This window comes from Lagopus muta, chromosome 3, assembly GCF_023343835.1.
Source record: "Lagopus muta isolate bLagMut1 chromosome 3, bLagMut1 primary, whole genome shotgun sequence".
Lineage (NCBI taxonomy): Eukaryota > Metazoa > Chordata > Aves > Galliformes > Phasianidae > Lagopus > Lagopus muta.
Window position 1 is genome coordinate 61576634 of NC_064435.1, and position 19080 is coordinate 61595713.

Below are 19080 nucleotides of genomic sequence, written 5' to 3' on the forward strand. Positions count from 1 at the left end.
TTATTTTCCAAATTATCAAAACAATACATTTTGCCCACTTACACAGAGCAGCTGCATTTACTATGTCATATCATGGTCAAATGAAAATTGACAAAACATTCTATCTGTGTGATGCTATCCAGCATGTTTGCACAAGTGAGCAACCTACACATCAGTACTCCTGTATGGTTGACAAACTTAATGCAGATGTTACATTCTAACCCTAGTGCAAGTGGTGCTGCACACTGCATTCTTTCAATCCGATTCACTACCACTTGCATCATTTTGGGACTCATGACACGTATTGTATGTACTTACCCCCAAGCTGTATGGAAGAGGAGGGTGTGCTGGGTATTCCTCTGAGTATTAGAATAAATTTATTGTCATAGCTTTCTATTAATAAATCAGAACATGTCTTTTTTATTTGTGTGAATAATTGTAGCAATTATCAAGGTTACAGAAGAGGGCTTTTCATTTTTATATAAGCTCAACTAGGATATGAGTAAGTACAGCAGATTTATTACATAAAGGTAACTCAGACTTGATTCAAAAGAATGATCATAATTGTCAGGGGACACGTTCTCCTCACCATATTATCAGCAGTGCACTGTCTAGTATAAATTCACTCCGCAGTAATTGTAACCTTATATTAAAGTAATCAGGCCAAGTTTATATCAGGCCAATGTGATGGCATCTCCTTTTGAAAACCAGTTATAGCTACAAAGTTCCTCAATAAAACAAAACAAAAAAAAACCTCTTCATTTCAATTTCAAAAAGTTTGTAATAGTAGCAGTGGACCACTTTTTATTTTAAAGTAGAAAGTGTGAGGCTGAAGTCAAAGTAAATTACAAGACATCTTTTAGTAGCACATATGCACAGTGGATATAATCATAGCGTGGGTTCCCCTAGCCCTTCACAATGTATCTAACACTTAATGTTAGGAATGCAAAAAGATGACTACATTAAGATATTTAAAAATACTCTCTGTGCCCTGCATTAAATGCAACCACTTATTTCAGAAACGCTCCCCAAATAGTGTGTCAATACATGAAATAATAGCAGCTTTTTATTCTATTTGGTTGATTAGGAAACATTTTTAAGGTCTTTTCAATTGTGCCCATTCCCTCTACTTTTGAAAACACATTATCACCTTTGTTTGAACACACCATCTTTCTTATAGATAAAAGGGTTACTAAGTCTTCATAACCTGTCAATCCTGAGGGGTTTTCCCCAGGAAAACTGGTAATAGTGCCTTATTATTTTGAATTGTGAGTTGGTTTAGGGGATGAAGATGGAAGTCCACTCAGGGCCTAGAGAGCAGCTTGTCAGAATAATTTTATCGGTATTTTCATTCTGACTGGAATCCAAATATCGGGAATGAACAGCACCTACATTTTATACAGCTCATGCTGCAGCCTCTGTTTGCTCTGCTGCATTCATCCATTATGATTTGTTTGAAAAGGCAAGAATTAACCGTGAGTGTTTTTTCCTTCTCTTCCTCGTACGCCACACTGATTCTTTTCTGAGGTTTGGCATGCAGAATCAGTGTTGGTATACAACACTACTCTGACAAACTTCTGCTTACATTCCCCTGCTCTCTACCTTCATAGACAAATGTCATACCAACACGATAGATACAGTGCATCTGTAATTGAATTAGCCTTGGAAGAAATTGCCCACATGGTACACTTGTAATATTCTTCCCAGAATAAATTTTTAACCATTTGATAATTAGCTTAGCCATACCTGTGACGATGAGTAAATTGTAAAACAGCGGAATGCTATCTTAATTATCCTTTCTAAGGAGACCAAGCAATAATGTGCTTAATCACAATGAGGGATGAAATAATGTAAGTAATTAAGTAAGAAAGTATTCCCACATGGTTATGCACTTTCGTATTAATGTAAAAAAAAAAAAAAAAAAAAAAAAAAAAAAAATCAGGAAGGTGAGGCAGTAAAAATATACACCATAATACCATATAATTTCTGATAGGAAATATGAGAACAGAACTACTGACTACAAGTAATTACTAAAATAGCAAGTGACTCTTGTAAATATTACAACAGTTTTTAGTTACATTGTGTCTTTAATCCTGTAGCTTCTCTGTAAAATTAAACCCAGTACATCTTCTTTTCCAAAATACAGATAAGGAGAAAGCAAGGTATTTATTCAGTCTCATTGATATGATTTTATTTTAATTTCCTTTTCAATTTTTATTATTATTATGAAATACAGGAGGTTGACCTTGTTTTCCACCAGAAAAAGAGGAAATAATCATTCCTAGTTGTTCACCTAATTTCAAGAAATCTGTTCATCTGCCTTTTGCGTGAAAATGTGTATGCAAGATAAACAGATAGCGCTCATTTATTTTTTGTTTCTGTTCCTAAAATTAAAGCTAATACCTATCTCCTTGTCAGTTTAATATTCAGAAAACAATTTTTCACATTCAATTAATCTTATATTCCTTGATTAATGTAAAAATAATATTTACCTTCGATTATCCATTGCATATTATACTGCTGTGTGAATGTAAAAATGTATCTCAAATCTGAAAATTCAATATTAGATACTACCTACAGTAAGCATGATTGGCTTAGGGAATGTCAATGAATATGTGACAGAAATTATATGAGCCTGCTGTATTTGTTCCTTGAGTTTTTTCTGCGGTATTTTTATTGTGAGAAGTAACAGATGAAAAATATAACTGTTTGCTAATAGGATTCACATCTTATTATTGGTGCTGATTTGCAGTTTTCCTTTACTCGCCATGATTACTTTTTTAGAAGCTTTCACTTTTCCCCAGCTGATCCTCGTCTTGTTAGGCAGCATTAATGACACTTCAGTCATTGTGGCTTTCAAGCAGAGCCCTTCCAGAGTGAACAGAGAGTTGACATTTCCTGACATTTTCCCAACTAATTACAGGACAAATAATTAAGCATGTTCTCGTATGTAACAAATGAAGGCAAAAGCCGTCTGTCAGCGATGTTGATTGATGACACTCTGGGAGACTTTATCTGATGGGTCCTGCCATGCAGTAGAGGGGAAGCAAATTTATTAGAATGAACAATGCAAATTCTGAGTCATCTCATCCAGTTATGCGCCAAAGCAATATCCATGTCAAGGTGAATGTGACAATGAAAGCAAAATATTTGCATTTTGTGGAGCAGGTTGAAGGGGAAATCAGAGCGAGAAGATGACAGGCCTAATTATTTTGGCTCATACAGGCTAGGACAGCTGTTTCTGGTGTCCTGAACAAGGCTGTCACACAGGTAACTAAATAGGTCTGCATATAAGTCTGTATCCAACACTGTACGGAGATGTCTACCACTAATGACCAACGCTAATGTTACTGCCATCCCTGAAAAACAGTAAATGTGTCACAGTGCACCTTCTGCATGGCAGTCAACATTTCGCTACATAATTACTTGTTAGTGAATTAATTCCTATCTGTCAGTATCTATGCCAGTGTCATTTTTAGACCATTACGAAATTATGCCATCACTATAGCAACTGCAAGCACAGTTAAAAGGCAAAACAGTTCAGATACTCAAGAAAAGTGCCTAGTTAAGCAGAGGACTAATAATGTAAAATTCAAATTGTGATGTTGCTGTCTGCCATCCTAATTTTCTTTATCTTGATTATGCGTTTGATCATTGATCATTAAACAATAATTTAAGGTTTCCAATTTCAATCCATGATTAATATTTAATATAATTAAAATCTCAGCCACAACAGCATCTTTCTTATAAACAGACGCACACAGTGCTGTCATTGCAATTAATTAGGAGCTAAAAAGTGACATGCTCAAAAATGAATCCTAATATCAGAGTTTACATGCAAATAAAAAAAACTGATAGCATCAGAATGTTCTTTTCTCCCTGCTTCCTTTGTGGATTATAAACAATGTCAATCTTAGAATCCTGTATCCTGACTCATTTTTTATTTCTTTATTTAATTCTTGCATGCATTTCATTTATCCAAGGAAAGTCAGAGATATCTCACTATGATCACTATCACGTAAAGATTTCAAGATGCCATCTTATTCATAGAAAGATATTCAGAGGCTTAGGACAAATTACATCTATTAAGCTGTCTAAAATTTTCCAGACTGTTGAAATTTCTAATGACATACATAAAAAAAGGTTTACTGATATCTATGCCTACCTTAAATATGTACAAGTTTGAGATAAATTAAGGAAATTCACATACCAGAAAGTTTCTTCATTTGTACCCTCTTCTACCTTACGTAAATGTTAGAAAGGAGAACAAATACTTCCCGAAACTTTCAGCACATATTTCTCATGTCAATCTCCGCAACACTTTGGCTCCTGTTCCACTGCAAATGTTACAGTGGTGCATTTCAAATGATGTATGACAGCAATACAATGGCCTTGGCCACTCTGAATCTGTGGAAAGAGAATGCAGAGAAATAATAGGAAATTCAGGGAATCAATAAAAGGCCAAATGTGTAGACAAGTTTATTATTATTATTATTATATATTTTAAGAAAAGAAGAAAAATTGCACATTATTATTCCATTCTTTTTCCAGTCAAAATGCATTATATTTCAGTTATCTCTTTGGTTAAGGTTTTTTGGTTTGAAATGTCTCCCTTATTTTAAAATATACATGTATATTTAAGTTTCTTTTTTTTAACTCACTCTCTGCAGAAACAATACTTTAAGAATATGAATAACTATATTTTTCTTTGTGTCTTAGCATAGATATTGACTTCATTACTATAGCACATGTTTCTAGCTGGAAAGTCAAATTAAAATACAGTCAATCATATAAAACTAAGGGGAAACCTTGCTGGAAGAAAACCATAGAGTTATGATAATGCACATACGCAGATCAGCAATGTTCTTCAATTAAAGCTACCTGGAAAAATATATATATTCTGTAATAAAAGAAGCAGTAAGAGAATGATTCTCACTGTCTCTCATCTTACTCAAGGATTTAGCCAAGATCAACATTCGGTCAGTTACCCTTCCTTCAGATTCTTTTAACTTCACACAGACTATTAGGATGATTGAAACAAATAAACTTTGTAAAAATGTCCAACAGCAATACTGTTCTGAGTTAGATCACTGCCTTGAAAATGGTGGTAAGATTTAATTTTTTTCTACTTAACAAGGTTAACACTGACCACTAAATGGATAGTAATCAATAATTCCTTACTAATGCTACAGTAAGGCAACTCCTTTATTGACCTTTCCATTAACACCAAGCAGCTAAAATGAAAAAAAAAAAAAAAAAATTTTAATTTTGAGCACCTATCAAATCGAGTGCTTCACTGACTTTTGTACTCTCTTTGCTGTACTCAGCCCTGTATCTATCTCCACTCTTTCATGACTTATCAGATTTCAAAAAATCTCACATGCAAAGATTTGTTTCCTTTGTGGTCACTTTTAATTAGTGCACTTAGCCCAGGAAGAGCTAAGAAAGATTTGGAAGACATGAAACAGTTTTTGTTGAATCAAAAAACTTTAGAAGCCCTCTTCAGACAAGTAAACAATGAATTAACTTGATATAGATGATATACAAATTTGATTCAAAGAGCCAATGAGAGAGTTTCTGCCTAATGATCCCAGTCAATCTAATTAATGTATTCTGCTACATTACATTTTAAGAAGTGACCATTGTGTAATACACTTTGAAATATGCACAAGCTAATGGGATAAGATACAAAAATTATTATGCTGACAGTAAATCATATTACATTCCTAATAAGCATTAACTAGATAACTAGGTCAAAGCAGTATTATCTTAATTGATTTTTCAAAAGAAACCTGACAGAAAAATGTCAATGCTCAAATATTTCTTCATGCATCATTAAAACAAGATTGGCTTTTAACAAAAGAAGAATCCTTCACAGAATTGATTCTTGCTTCAGGCTGCCTGCAAGTAAGTGTATTACATAAAAATCTATACAGGATATTAAAACAACACCACTCTGCAAGACAGTTACAATTAAAAGCTGACACTCCCACACACACTATGTGTCTACTACAGTAGCTTGCCAGTAATTGTATTTAAAGTCTTCAGAGCCAGTGTAAACCTTATATGAAAGTCACTCCATTTTACTATTCGTGAGTAATAAATAAATATAATCAAAGTTTCTAACTGAATAGTACATTCATAACTTACCCATTTCATAACTATATAGCAATTAAATAAAGATGCAAGAAAATAGGAAAAAATACTACACTGGGGCTTTAACCATAAATACAAGCTCTTCAGCTAAAGTAATTATCACTGTAAGATGGAGAGCAGGTGTTGTTCTGACATCAGAAATTTTCATTAGTGATTGTGAGGTAAAATACAGTATGTAGAGCAAATAATATATAATATATAATATCAGCAGTGCTACAACTCTGTAGAGGTTCACACAATACGTCTTGTTAAAGATGCATATATAGATTGATCAGAGAAAGATTAGGTGATCTATCTAAACATGAATAGCTCATAAACCTTGAAGTGATGAATTACAATATATTTGTGGCTTAGCAGTACATGAGGCATTCATTTTGTCTATACAATCACAGTTCATTTCATTTGATTGTTTATTTTGTGATGTTATAAGCAGAAAATTGATATAACTTCTTATAATTTTTTAAAAATGTCTTTTCATGTATATTTTATACCAGAACTTTCTTAGAAATGTCCAATATGATTGCCAGTTACTCAATGCAAAATAACTTGATAGATAAATATTTTTTGCAAGAAAAGTCTCTGTGCCTACATGAATCTTTTAGCTTCTAAATAAAACTACCCAGTTTTCCCTAATACTGTTGTCTATGTATTTCATTGCCATTTTAAAAATGACATTTAAAAATATATTTCAAGAATACAAGTTCCACAAAGACCTGGGGACAGATAAAGGATGGGGCAACAGCAATCTCCAGATTCTGTAAAGATGTCTCCAGAAGACAATACGAATATGGAGCCTAATTAAGAAGGTGATCTTCTCCACCAGCACTGCCACACTTATTTCCAGAGAATTTACCATCACCTGATTTGAAGATATCTTTTAATATATATGTATTGAAGTTTCAAAGTAGATAATGTCAGGAGCATTGAACTCTCCTAACTCACATCTTAATAAATCAGATGCAAAAACTGGCTTGCATTCTCTAGGGAAGAACTGGGCTGGGCATTCTGTGTGTAACATTAGCTTAAATCATCAAAAAGTCTGCAAAGGAGTGTTTTCAGACTTGTAGTAATGTATGCCCTTTTCCTTTTATAAAACACATAATTTTTTCATACAGGCATGTTATTTAGACAGAAAAGTCCTGAGCAGCTGGTGCAGTCACCACCATGCACGTGGCTACTAAGCAGCTTAGATATTTGATCACAGAAATGGCATTGAAAAAATACTACACATGAAAAATGCTAGGAAGAGTTAATGTCTGCTAGAAGAGGAGAATAACACAGAGTATAAAGTCCATCAGAGAAGACTGTGTGAGAGGGTAGGCTGTATATCTGGTGAGCGATGTAGTGAATACATTGGAGGGAAGGGAAGCCATCCAGTGGGAGCTGGACAGGCTGGAGAAGTGGGTCCATGTGTACCTAATGAGGTTCAACAAGGCCAAGTGCAAGCTTTTGCACTTGGGCCAGGGCAATCCCAGGTATTTGTACAGAATGAAGGAAGAATTCCTTAAGAGCAGCCCTGTGAAGAAGGACTTGGGGGTCCTGGTGGACAAGAAGCTGGACGTGAGCCAGCAGTGCATGCTTGCAGCCCGAAAGGGCAACTGTATCCTGGGCTGCATTAAAAGAGGACTGGCCAGCAGGGAGAGGGAGGTGATTGTCCCCCTCTATTCGGCTCTTGTGAGGCCCCATCTGGATACTGCATCCAGGCTTGGGGCCCCCAGCACAAGAAAGACATAGAGCTCTTGGAACAGGTCCAGAGGCGGACCACTAAGATGATCAGAGGGTTGGAGCACCTCTTCTATGAAGAAAGGCTGAGGAAGCCAGGCTTGTTCAGCTTGAAGGAGATAAGGCTCTGGGGAGACCTCATTGTGGTCGTCCAGTATTTGAAGGGGGATATAAACAGGAGGGGGACTGACTGTTTACAAAAGTGGATAAGACAAGGGGGAATGGTTTTAAACTAAGACGGGATGTATAGGTTAGATATCAGAAGGAAGCTTTCCATTCTGAGGGTGGTGAAGTACTGGAGCAGGTTGCCCAAGGAGGCTGTGGATGCCCTGTCCCTGGATGCATTCAAGGCCAGGGTGGATGTGGCTCTGGACATCCTGGTCTAGTGCTTGGAAACCCTGACCACAGCAGGGTGTTGAAACTAAATGATCTTTGAGATCCTTTTCAACTCGGGCCATTCTAGATTTCTATGATTCTATGATTTATTTTTTCTCAAAAGAAAATGCAGATCTTCCATGAAATTAGAAATAAGTTAATTTAAAAAATATATATAGTTCTCCAACCTGTTCTTCTTTTAGATGACATGAAAACTACTGCCACAAAATTTATTTATGGTCAGTAATGTAAAAGGGACAAGAATAGAGCCCAATTTCCCATAGCTAGACAACACGCAAAGGATAAAGCAGTTAAAGAAACTGCTGGAGATGTTTTGAAAGTATATATATAAGGCAGTGTCACTTCAGCAAACAAGAAGAAAGTGATTCTTCAGTCTTGCAGTGTTATGTTTTTGACTGTAATGTAGCTTAGTCCTTCTCTGATTTCTTTAGATATGCAATCAATTACTTCATTTCTTCTTAAGAATGCTTTTCTCTCATCCAAAAATACTGCATAGGTAATGGATTTATTCACAGCAACATTTTTTTTCCTTCCTTCTAGCTGCTTGTGCACAGAAGGAGACACGGTGCGCATGGACATTTCTCTGCACTGAGTATGCATTATTTCCATCAGAGCTCATTTTGTAATGTTGTTTGTAGAAAGAAAAAGCTCATTGTTATGTCTACCTTTCTTCCTTAAATAAGAAAGCGGAAACAACTTCTAAAAAGGCATAACTTGAGAAACTCCTTTCTAGGGATAAATTAAAGAACAAAATGAGAATTTATTTTCTCTTAATATACTTATTCCATTTGTAGTAACCAAACCATAATAAATAATACCAGTGGATCAATAAGTGCCTAAATGTTATGCAAAAGTTTCTTTCTCAGACGTTGCTGAATATTACTTCATTTTAATTAACAAATATAAAAATAAATTCAACTAGTGCAAATACTCAGCATGGAATAAAATTCATCTTTTTTTTTTTTTTTTAGTAATGTAAAAGCAGTCCAAGAAGATTATTAACGTTAATTTCTTCCTTCATGCAGATATAGTTTTCCTCATCAAATCAAAGCTAATCAAGTTTAAAATTGTCTAAGATCAACTATGAACTACTTGCCCTGTTTAACTAAATCTGTCTTAAAAACAGTTTTAGTAGTTCTAGTAGCATTTTTTCTACACAAAACTATAATACATATATTCAGGTTTATTTGTTCTAATTAAAGTAACTTTAAAAATTGAAGTAATTTTAAAAATTGAAGTCACTTTAAAAATTGAATTAAATTAAAACTTTTGTATAAAGTTTTTATTCCGGTGATTAAACTGAAATGAAAGGCTATTATAGAAAAAAAAACAATATCATTTTCAGTCATAGACATAGTTTCATATGGTCAATTTATCAATGCAAAACCTAGCAAAGACTTTGGCTTAATTAGGATCCTTGAAATAGGCGAGGTCTTTCCTCCCTTGGTCTGCTTGTGATATTTTTCATAGTGCAGCCCAGGTGTTGATGACCACAACAGTGCTGTAGAGCATTGTTGTCTCATGTTCTACTCGGTGCCCACCAGATCCCCAGGACCTTTTCTGCAAAGGTACTTTCCAATATTCAGACCTTGGCTTATTTGTGTGAATGCCTGAATCTTCCTTCTTCCTGGACAAGAATTGATATTTCCCTTTGTTGAACTTCAGGATAATCCTGACAGCTCAGTTCTCCAGCTTGTTGAGGGCCTTTTAAAAGGTAGCACAAACATTTGGTATACTGCTTTCTCTTTCCAACTTTGTGTCATCTGAAAATTTTCACTATGTTCCATCATCTAGAATATTAATGAAGATCTTAAACAGTACTAGCCCCAGTATATATCTTTTAAGTTTACCACTAGTGATGGACTGGCTTCATCAATCTTCCTCATCATACCTCATCATCAGCTTCTCTAGACTCTATTCCATCAGTTTTTCAACAAAGGTTCTACAGGCTAGAGTGCAGAAAGCACTAAAGACTCAGCACCTGTGGTTGCATCCAATCAAGTCCCATTGACTTGTTCACAAGTCACAACTGGTTCATATTTTCCATAACTGCATTTTCCTCCACTGATGTGTTAGTCTGCTTTGCTCAAGGCTTTCCTGCTAATGTCAAGGACATGAGATTTCTGAAGACAAGTCTGATCAACGAAAAATAAGATGAAGAAGTCAGGAAGAGCTTCAGACTTTTCCATGCTCCTGCTTTGACATCAAGTCCCTGCCTATCCAGCAGCAAGGCTATATTATCCTCAGTTTTTCTTTTATTGCTGATGGATTTGCAGAAACTGTTCATCTTTTCTTGTATGACCTTTCCAAATTCATACAATGAATCATAGATTTATAGAATGGCTTTGATTTGTAGGGATGTTAAAGACCATCTTGTTCCAAGCCCTGCCATTGACAGGGACAACTTCCACTAGATCAGGTAGCCCAAAGCCCCATCTAACCTAGCCTTGAGGAGTTTCAGGGATAAGGCATTCACATCTCTGAGCTTCTTTTCCAGTGCCTCACAACCTTCTGAGACAAGAATTTCCTTCTATCACCTAATCTAAATCTCTCCTCTTTTAGTTTAAAACCGTTCTACCTTGTTCTATTAAATGTAAATATTCACTTTCCATCTTTTCTATAAGTCCCCTTTAAGTACTTGAAAGCTACTAACACGTAGCTTTCTCTTCTCTAAGCTAAATAATCCCAATGTTCTCAGGCTGGCGTTGTAGGTGCTCCTTATCACCCACACAGCCATCTTCTGGAACAGCTCTAATATGTCCATGTCTTTCTTACTTTATGGGCCACAGAGGTAAATTCAGTACACCCAGTGGGGTCCTATGGCAGTGGAATAGAGGACAATCAACATCCACAGCATACTTGCTAGGTTTCTTCTGTTGCCTAATAGGGCTCCAAGTACACGTTATTGATTTATGTCAAGTTTTTAAACCATCAGTACCTCTGAGCCCTCACCCAGCTTTGTCCTACTTGTCCCACCTCTCAAGCGCATCAAAATCCATCTGGGTGGTATCCCTTCACTCCAGTGTCTTGACCGCACCATTGATCTTGATGTCATCAGCAAACTTGCTAGGGGTGCAATCCCACTGTCCATGTCACTGACAAAAATGTTAAATTATACTAGGCCCAGAACAGACTTCAAACACATACTAGCAATTTCTAGTCTCCATCTGGACATTAAATCATAGACTTCAACTCTTTCAGTGTGACCATCAATACAATTTCTTATCCAGTGAGTGATCCATCCATCAAAGCCACGATGCAGGAAAACATCCAGTTAAAAGCACAAATCCAGGCAGATTATGTAGGTAGCTCAATTCAAGTCCAGACAGTCTTTCACTTTCCTAACTCCATCTCTGCACACTTAAGCTGCTCTCTCTGTTTTCCTCTCCTGGGTGACCTGATGCTGTTTCTATCGCTGCTTGTTTCTGTATTTTCTTTTCCTGAGTGCTTTTCAGGAGATCCTTCATTGTCCATGCAGATTTATTGAAAACTTTCCTTGTCCTTCTGTATATGATGTTGGGCAAAAAAAAAAGTTTAGAGTTTGAGGGAGAAATTTTGAGACCAGATAGTCCAGGTGCTCATTAGCTATGGTGATGTGATGATGTAGTCAAGTAATGAGCAATGGTCCTCATCATGCACATGAAGAACAGAATCTTATCCACTTTTGGTAATCTTTTCTTACACATGCTTAGTGAGGCCTGCCAGACCTCCAATGTATGACCTTTTTACTGTCATATTTGTAGCTGATTAAAGCTTTTACATGCTAAGTCAAATTTAAACCTCATATTTCAAACAATTCCCCCACCCCTCAAAAAAAAAAAAAAAAAAAAAAAAAGCCTCTGCAAATGTGTTTATAAAAAATGTGGTTTATTTTCTTGACATGTCATGAGAGGAGAGAGCATAAACATATTTTTAGACATTGCCAATAAATGACACTGGCTGAAAAAATTCTGCAGCATGAATTTGCAAGTAGCTGATTTTTTCAGATAATCTTTAATCTCTAAATATTCAATGCTGAAATTTGGCAGACATGGCAGTCTGCCCCCAAAATATACTTTTTAAAATTCCTGTGAAAATGTACTTGACTTTAGATAAGAGGCAAGCTTCTGAATATCTCTTTGCACTTCTCCAGTGTTAAGAGTTTCTCAGGTTATCTGTTCTAGTCATGTTGCATCACAAAGAAGCTGAGGCTGTGAACAGCTTTCATTGTAATTATTCACCCTGACATCGAGGGACTAAAATCATAAAAAGGAAAGTCCATGAGGAAATTAATAATTGAGTATTCAGAAAAGGGTAAATGGAGTTAAGTAAATAAGGCCCAGGGCTACACATTCAGTGCTGCTAAATCTCAGCATTTGCTGGCTGCCTATCCTACTTCCTCACCCACTTCAGTATGGTCCTGATATGAAATGTGTGGTGATCCGTAAGGCTGAGAAAGGAGGAAGGTGTCGAAGAACTCGTGGATTGAGGAGACACAGTCAAAGGGAAGTGAGATACTGGTTCAGAGTTAATAGCTGGTCTGAGACTGGCAGGAATTATTAGTGAGATTCTCGGAATCTGAGGAAAATATCAAAACTCATCATAATCTAGTGAAAACTTCAAATATAAGAGTGCCAGAAATCATCCTAAACCATGACTATGAAAGACTTAGCAATGGCATAGTGCATGAACAGGGATAAACTGCATGAACGTTGTCTTAAGATAGAGTAAAAACAAAACAAAACAAAACAAGATAAATAACCCCTGAAATGCTAATGTTGAGCTTAAGGCAAACTGCAGAGGAAAAAAATTATTTTATTCTCTGAATCTGAGGAATTGGGTCCCTTTCTGTAGAAGACATATAGACATTACATAGGCCTGTAACTCTTTTTTTATGTTTTAAAGACAAATAAAAAATTTGCTGACTTCATTATTACTGAAGTTTGTGCACTAATGTTCCAGGAATATATATGGGATAGTTTTTACTTCAAATGTTCAAGATATTACTGTGCTTAATTAGTGGTTGAAGCAGTTTGTAGAGTTCAACTTTGTCTTCTGCTTCTGAAAATTCTGGACAAAATCAGTACTGCAAATAAAACGAAAATACAAAGAAATATATCCCTAGTTTCACAGCATTTCTTAGCACATGAGAAATCTTCATACAAGGAGATATTTCAGAAAATGCTGGAGCTCGTGATCCTGTATTTTCTCTGCAGCAGCAACTTGTGTATCATTACATTATTAATATATATTCATTTTTAAATAAAAAACAAGCCTACTGAAGATGCTTGCATGCACACTTCTATATAATCTCCTGAAAGAATGTAGAGAGATAATGAAGCTTACTAATGGGTTCACAAGTGCTGGTTAAAATTTTATTCAAGTAAACTGAAGCAGCAAAATGGTCAATCACTTCAAGATGAGATCTTATCCACTGATCCATCTGCAGTTTCCCAAAGCAAATAACATTGTCACAGATTATTTAACAATTATTTTAGTTAAAATAGTTCGCTTACAGTTGCATCTCTAGATAAGGTAATTATAAAGCTGTTTTCTACATGCAGCTTTAGTTTACTGTGTTGTTTTACTCTGATAACAGGGAAAAACCAAAGTTTTACTGCCAAAAAATCCTACAGAAATGTGAAGACTCATACATTTTCTAAATCATAAGTACCATTCCATTTCACCAACCATTTGTAGCATGCTCTGGTGACTCCTCCACTGGGATCTGAAGGTGAGTGAAGCCACTCTTAGAGAACAACAGCTACCCTTTACAGCCTATCCTTCTGAAAACCATAAAGTCATTATGACTACTCCTTTAACAATTTAATTTCCACCCTTACTTTCTTATATAATGAGGCAGTATTAGGTGCAAAATGAAATGACTTCCCAAGAGAAGGAAAGGCATACTACACAAATATCTGCATATATATATGCAATCTGTACAAAGTTGAACAATTCCTAGAAATCCTGGGCCACAGGAATTCAATAATATTTTTCATCTACTTCAATTTTCTTTTTTTAATGATGAATCAAAAATTAAGTATAATTTGTTTTTATTTCCCTTTTTAGAATTGGGCCTTACAGTGTAGGAGAGGAGAGTCCCTCCTTACTGTAACTCCCACTCCCTCTCTATTTTTCCTTCTCTCTCTAGCTTCCAATCTTCTTCACCATGAAAAACTGACAGGACAGCACAGGAAAATAACCTCAACAACTTTATTACTCTTTGTCTTTCCAAACATGGACCAATATTAATAAAATACAGACTGAGTAAGTGGCATGCATGTATAAAATTCTTGAAACTCGTCATTCAATTGCCTTGGGCTCGAGCACTTGATGTAGGAGGCAAGACAGATGGCACTGGGTTTGTTTAGCCTAGAAAGGATAATGTTAATAAGGGGAGATCTAATTGATGTCTTTCACTTCCCAAAGTAGAGTAGAACAGCTTATTGGGATGACAGAGACAGATTCCTCAGAGACACACAGCAAAAGGACAAGAGGCAACAGTTAAAAGGTTCAACATATGAAATTCCAATGGGATGCAGGGAAAAAAATGATGTCAAGTATAGTATTGCAAGAAGCTGCTGAAAGACAATATAGAAATTTTGTCCTCCCCATGCTGGGCACAGAAAATAACATTAAATTTAAGGATGACTGTTCTTGGAGCAGGAGGCTAGAGAAGAGCCTCCATTCAACCTTTTTTTTCTAAAATTTGACAGTTTCTAATATTCTAATATTTCATGACTACAAATTAAAAAATAAACAGACAAACACATTATGTAGATGATAAAGAAAAAAAAAAAAACACCTCATACTTGAGACCAATCTGATATTATATGATGTATAAGACTCTCTAGATTTGGATTGCTTCAAAGCTTGATTTAGCAGAAGAAGGTATCAGCAATTGCACTGGTCATTTCCCCTAGTATAAGTGTTTTTTCCATTTCCACATTAAGACTGCTCTTTGAATTCTATGTTTATAACTGAAGTCAAGTAGGCAGTAATTTGAAGTTATTGCTATGTTTTAAATACTTATTTGAATCCATGAGTTCTACGGAGAATCAGCCTCACTGATTTATCTATTCAGTACATAATTCATGAATAAAAATACATTTTAAAAAGTTTGTAAAGAGGATGATTTTTTCTATGTTTTATAATAACTGTAGTCCTCTATTCCTTGTTTTTTGTACAGTTCCAATTGGCTTTAACAGGTAAATTAAATCTGCAGAAGTGATGTGCTCAGAAGGAAGTTTACTTTCTTAATAACAGCTATATAAGATCATTTTGGTGTTTATATGTGTAACATCACTTACAAAGGAATGTTAGTGAATATACCTATCAGGTATTTTTCTTAATTGTACCACTCAAACTGATCAGGAAATATCTTCAAATGTACCACTCAGACTGATCAGGAAATATTGTCTAATGTGCAGATGAACTTACCAAGAGGATTTATATTAACCATAACAATTTGGGGGCCAGACTCGATGATCTCAAGAGGGCTCTTCCAGCCTCTACAATTCTGTGATTCTTTGGTTTTTGAAGTTTTAGAAAAAACTTTATGGCTCCAGAGTTAACACATTAACACCTAGCGTACTTGCAAGTATATGTATTTATGTAAATTTAGTTCAGCTGTGTCTGTATATGAGTAATATTGTCTCCAAAATTTAAAGTGAAGAGGTGTGATAGTATTTGAAACCTTTTTGTTTACACATTCGATTTTTATACCAATCCCAAATAACTTTCAGAATTTAGTGTACCCTCTAGATCTGTTCAGTCTTTGGCATGAAGTGGAGACCAAAGGAAAAAAACGAACAAGAAATTGCAACAAGACTTGAAATTGCAAAGACAAAAAAAAAAAACAAAAAACTAAACTCTGGAAAATAAAAAACTATGAATCTCATAGACAAGTAGATAAGCAGTAAATATGAATATGTCTTACTATTTTGAATTGATTAATAAGAAGTAAAACAATAAAGGAAAGTAAAGCTTAGTAGGAAAATCAGGGATTTTTAAACTTATAGGAGTAGGAAAAAATCCTGCATATATGAAAATTTTGATAAATATGGAAAAAAAATCCAGCAATTTGTCCAGGTTATTAATAATTTCTTACACTATAAATACTCTCATTTAAACAAAACCAGAAACATTCTTTACCGTCATAGCTTAATATTAAGTAAACTACTATTTATTAATCTAAAGCCACAATAGTTTAACAAATATTTCTAAGTGAATGCTTGCTTCAATAGTTCTTTACTGATATTATTTCATAAGAAACGACTTCATTTAAAAATTTATGCACCATATAATCGCATGTAATCAGACTGGTTTGTTGCAATAGCAAATCAAGAATTTAATCTATATTTAGTTTTAGTTTATTCTACAGTAGCCTCTATATACATTTTACAAAATGATGCAAATACTAGGAAACATAATGTTGCAGCAGTAACAGCAAAATCCACCTTTCAAATATTAATTCTTAAATATAGTTGCTATGATGTTCAGAAAATTGAAGATAATTACAAATGTAATATGTGCAACTGTGTTACAATGTTTTTAAACAAGAATTTGCTGATTTAGCTCTTATAAATTACATGTATAAAAAGAAAGAAATCCAAAATGTTGGTTTTCTTAGAGGAAGATTTCTCAAAGATACTTTGTTTTACAAATAGCACAGTAATATGACTAAACCTCAATAAACTGGTCATGTACTTCATTTACTATTATCTCATTATAAAATATTTTAGTACTGATGTCATATAATTGCAATAAATAGCTAGGAATAAATAATATGAAACAAAATATTACATTCAAATTCACTTAAACTATAACAGATAGGAATATAGGACAGTACAAACCTTTTTTTGCAGCCATATGCAGTGAGAGATGGCCTTGACAGTACCAGAACCAATGTGATTTCACAATGCAAAATGAAATTGGAATACCAGCAAGTAAGCCAGGGTTAGAACATCTTCTCAGAATCAAAGCCTACAGTCCCATGATTATAATGAATCTATGTGAGAGATGTATCTCCTATCAAGCAAAGCTAGGATTTGAAAATGAAGTTCCAAGATCCTCTGTGGATACTCCATGAGCCCAGCTGCCAGGAGGACTCATAGTTTTGTCCAGGCATTCCAGAACTGTGCCAAATATGCCTGGCACCTGCAATTTGTGCATGTAAAATTAGCTGGATGCAGCCAGAATGAATTGGGCAGCATTTTGGATATGCATAGAAGTGCCGATCTGTTAACTGACAGCACCAATTTCTCTGGGACTTATGAACCCATCAACTATACAAGATGGCAAAGAGACATTTAAGTAGAATGCAAAGTATGTTCAGGGATATTTGGGCTTATGATAGTCCCAGCAACCTATGGTTTTGAAATTACAACAGTGAAAGAGTTGGACAACGGTCATTGTCAGTAGGATCCAGGAAATGGCCTTCTAGCTAGTTTGACTTGTGCCCAGTAACACTGTAGGTTTTGAGGACTGTATGTAAGGCAGAAATGACTCATCATTGAGACAATCAGTGAAGACCCCATTTCATTCCTTTGTACATATTGATTTGCATATGTTCAGGGTCCTTGCAGCTTTGAGCTTGCTGCTGTTGTAGGACATGTAAAAAGGATTTTTTCCCTTCCATGTAATCTCCAGGACACACTCTGTTAATAAAGCAAGATCTTCATAATTAATATACAAATAAATAGACAAGTGATTATGAATCTTAAAATATTACAAGGAAAAAAATGGTAAGCATCACATTTACATTTTAGTTTCATGAAGGAATGTGAATAATTTGGGAATATAGTAGGAAGAATACTTCCGCTGTAATTTCATTGCAAAAAGCTACAGTGAATCTGAAGGCAGATTGCCCTATATAATTTTCAGATAGGCCATTTAATGATTAACGTTATGAATTTTCCATCATGTCAGAGCCCTGAGTATCTATGTGCCATGTATACATTGCTTGTAGGTTTATTTATGGTGTAAATATGTAAAAAATAATGTGATTGCACATGAAAGTAAGGAAAAGGTATGAAAGAATTGTGCAATTTCCACATTGTAGTGCTTCTTAGAAGGCTTGTTTCTGAATGCTTTTTACTTCTGAGATTTTTAACAATTTAGGTACTAGATGAACAAGCAGAATTTACTGTAGTTATACCATGAGAAAAAATAGCCTTATCTCGTGGGGGAGCAGCAGAATATTGTGCAGAGACCATTCCCCTGACATCAGCTGTGTTTGGCAGATGGTGCTGTCATTTTGGGTCTGTGTTTATTCTATCATGCATGTGGTAGCATATTTTAAAATGTACAATCTCATGTATTATCTATGGGCTAAAAGCATGCAACACAAGAAGGACTATATCACAGGAGTTAAACTTCTGTAAACAACTAGCAGCGGTTGTGTAAATGCTATTTTCTTGACATAAATAACAGAAACATATGGCCAGAGACAGGAAGTGGGTGATACCTGGATAGATTGATATCCTGCTAGACAAGTGGCTATATTTATGACATAATTCTGCCTGACAGTGAAAGAGAAGGGGAGGAGAACTAATGACTTTTTCATGAACTCTCTGACAACATACATTTGGCTACTGAATAGCTTTGCTCAACAGTCTGATCCACTTCATCGTTGTTAAATATGTTCAACAAAGATGAAGAAAATATTGAGGTCATAAGAGGAAGGTAGAACTATTTCTCATTTTCTTAGGGAAACATATTGAAAAAACATTGTTGTTATCATAGTGCCCAAATGGTTTCTTGGTTCTACACCTTCATTAGAGAATGTGCTACATCTTGGTAGTGAACCACTGTAAATATTCTATTCTTGTTATGACTCAAACT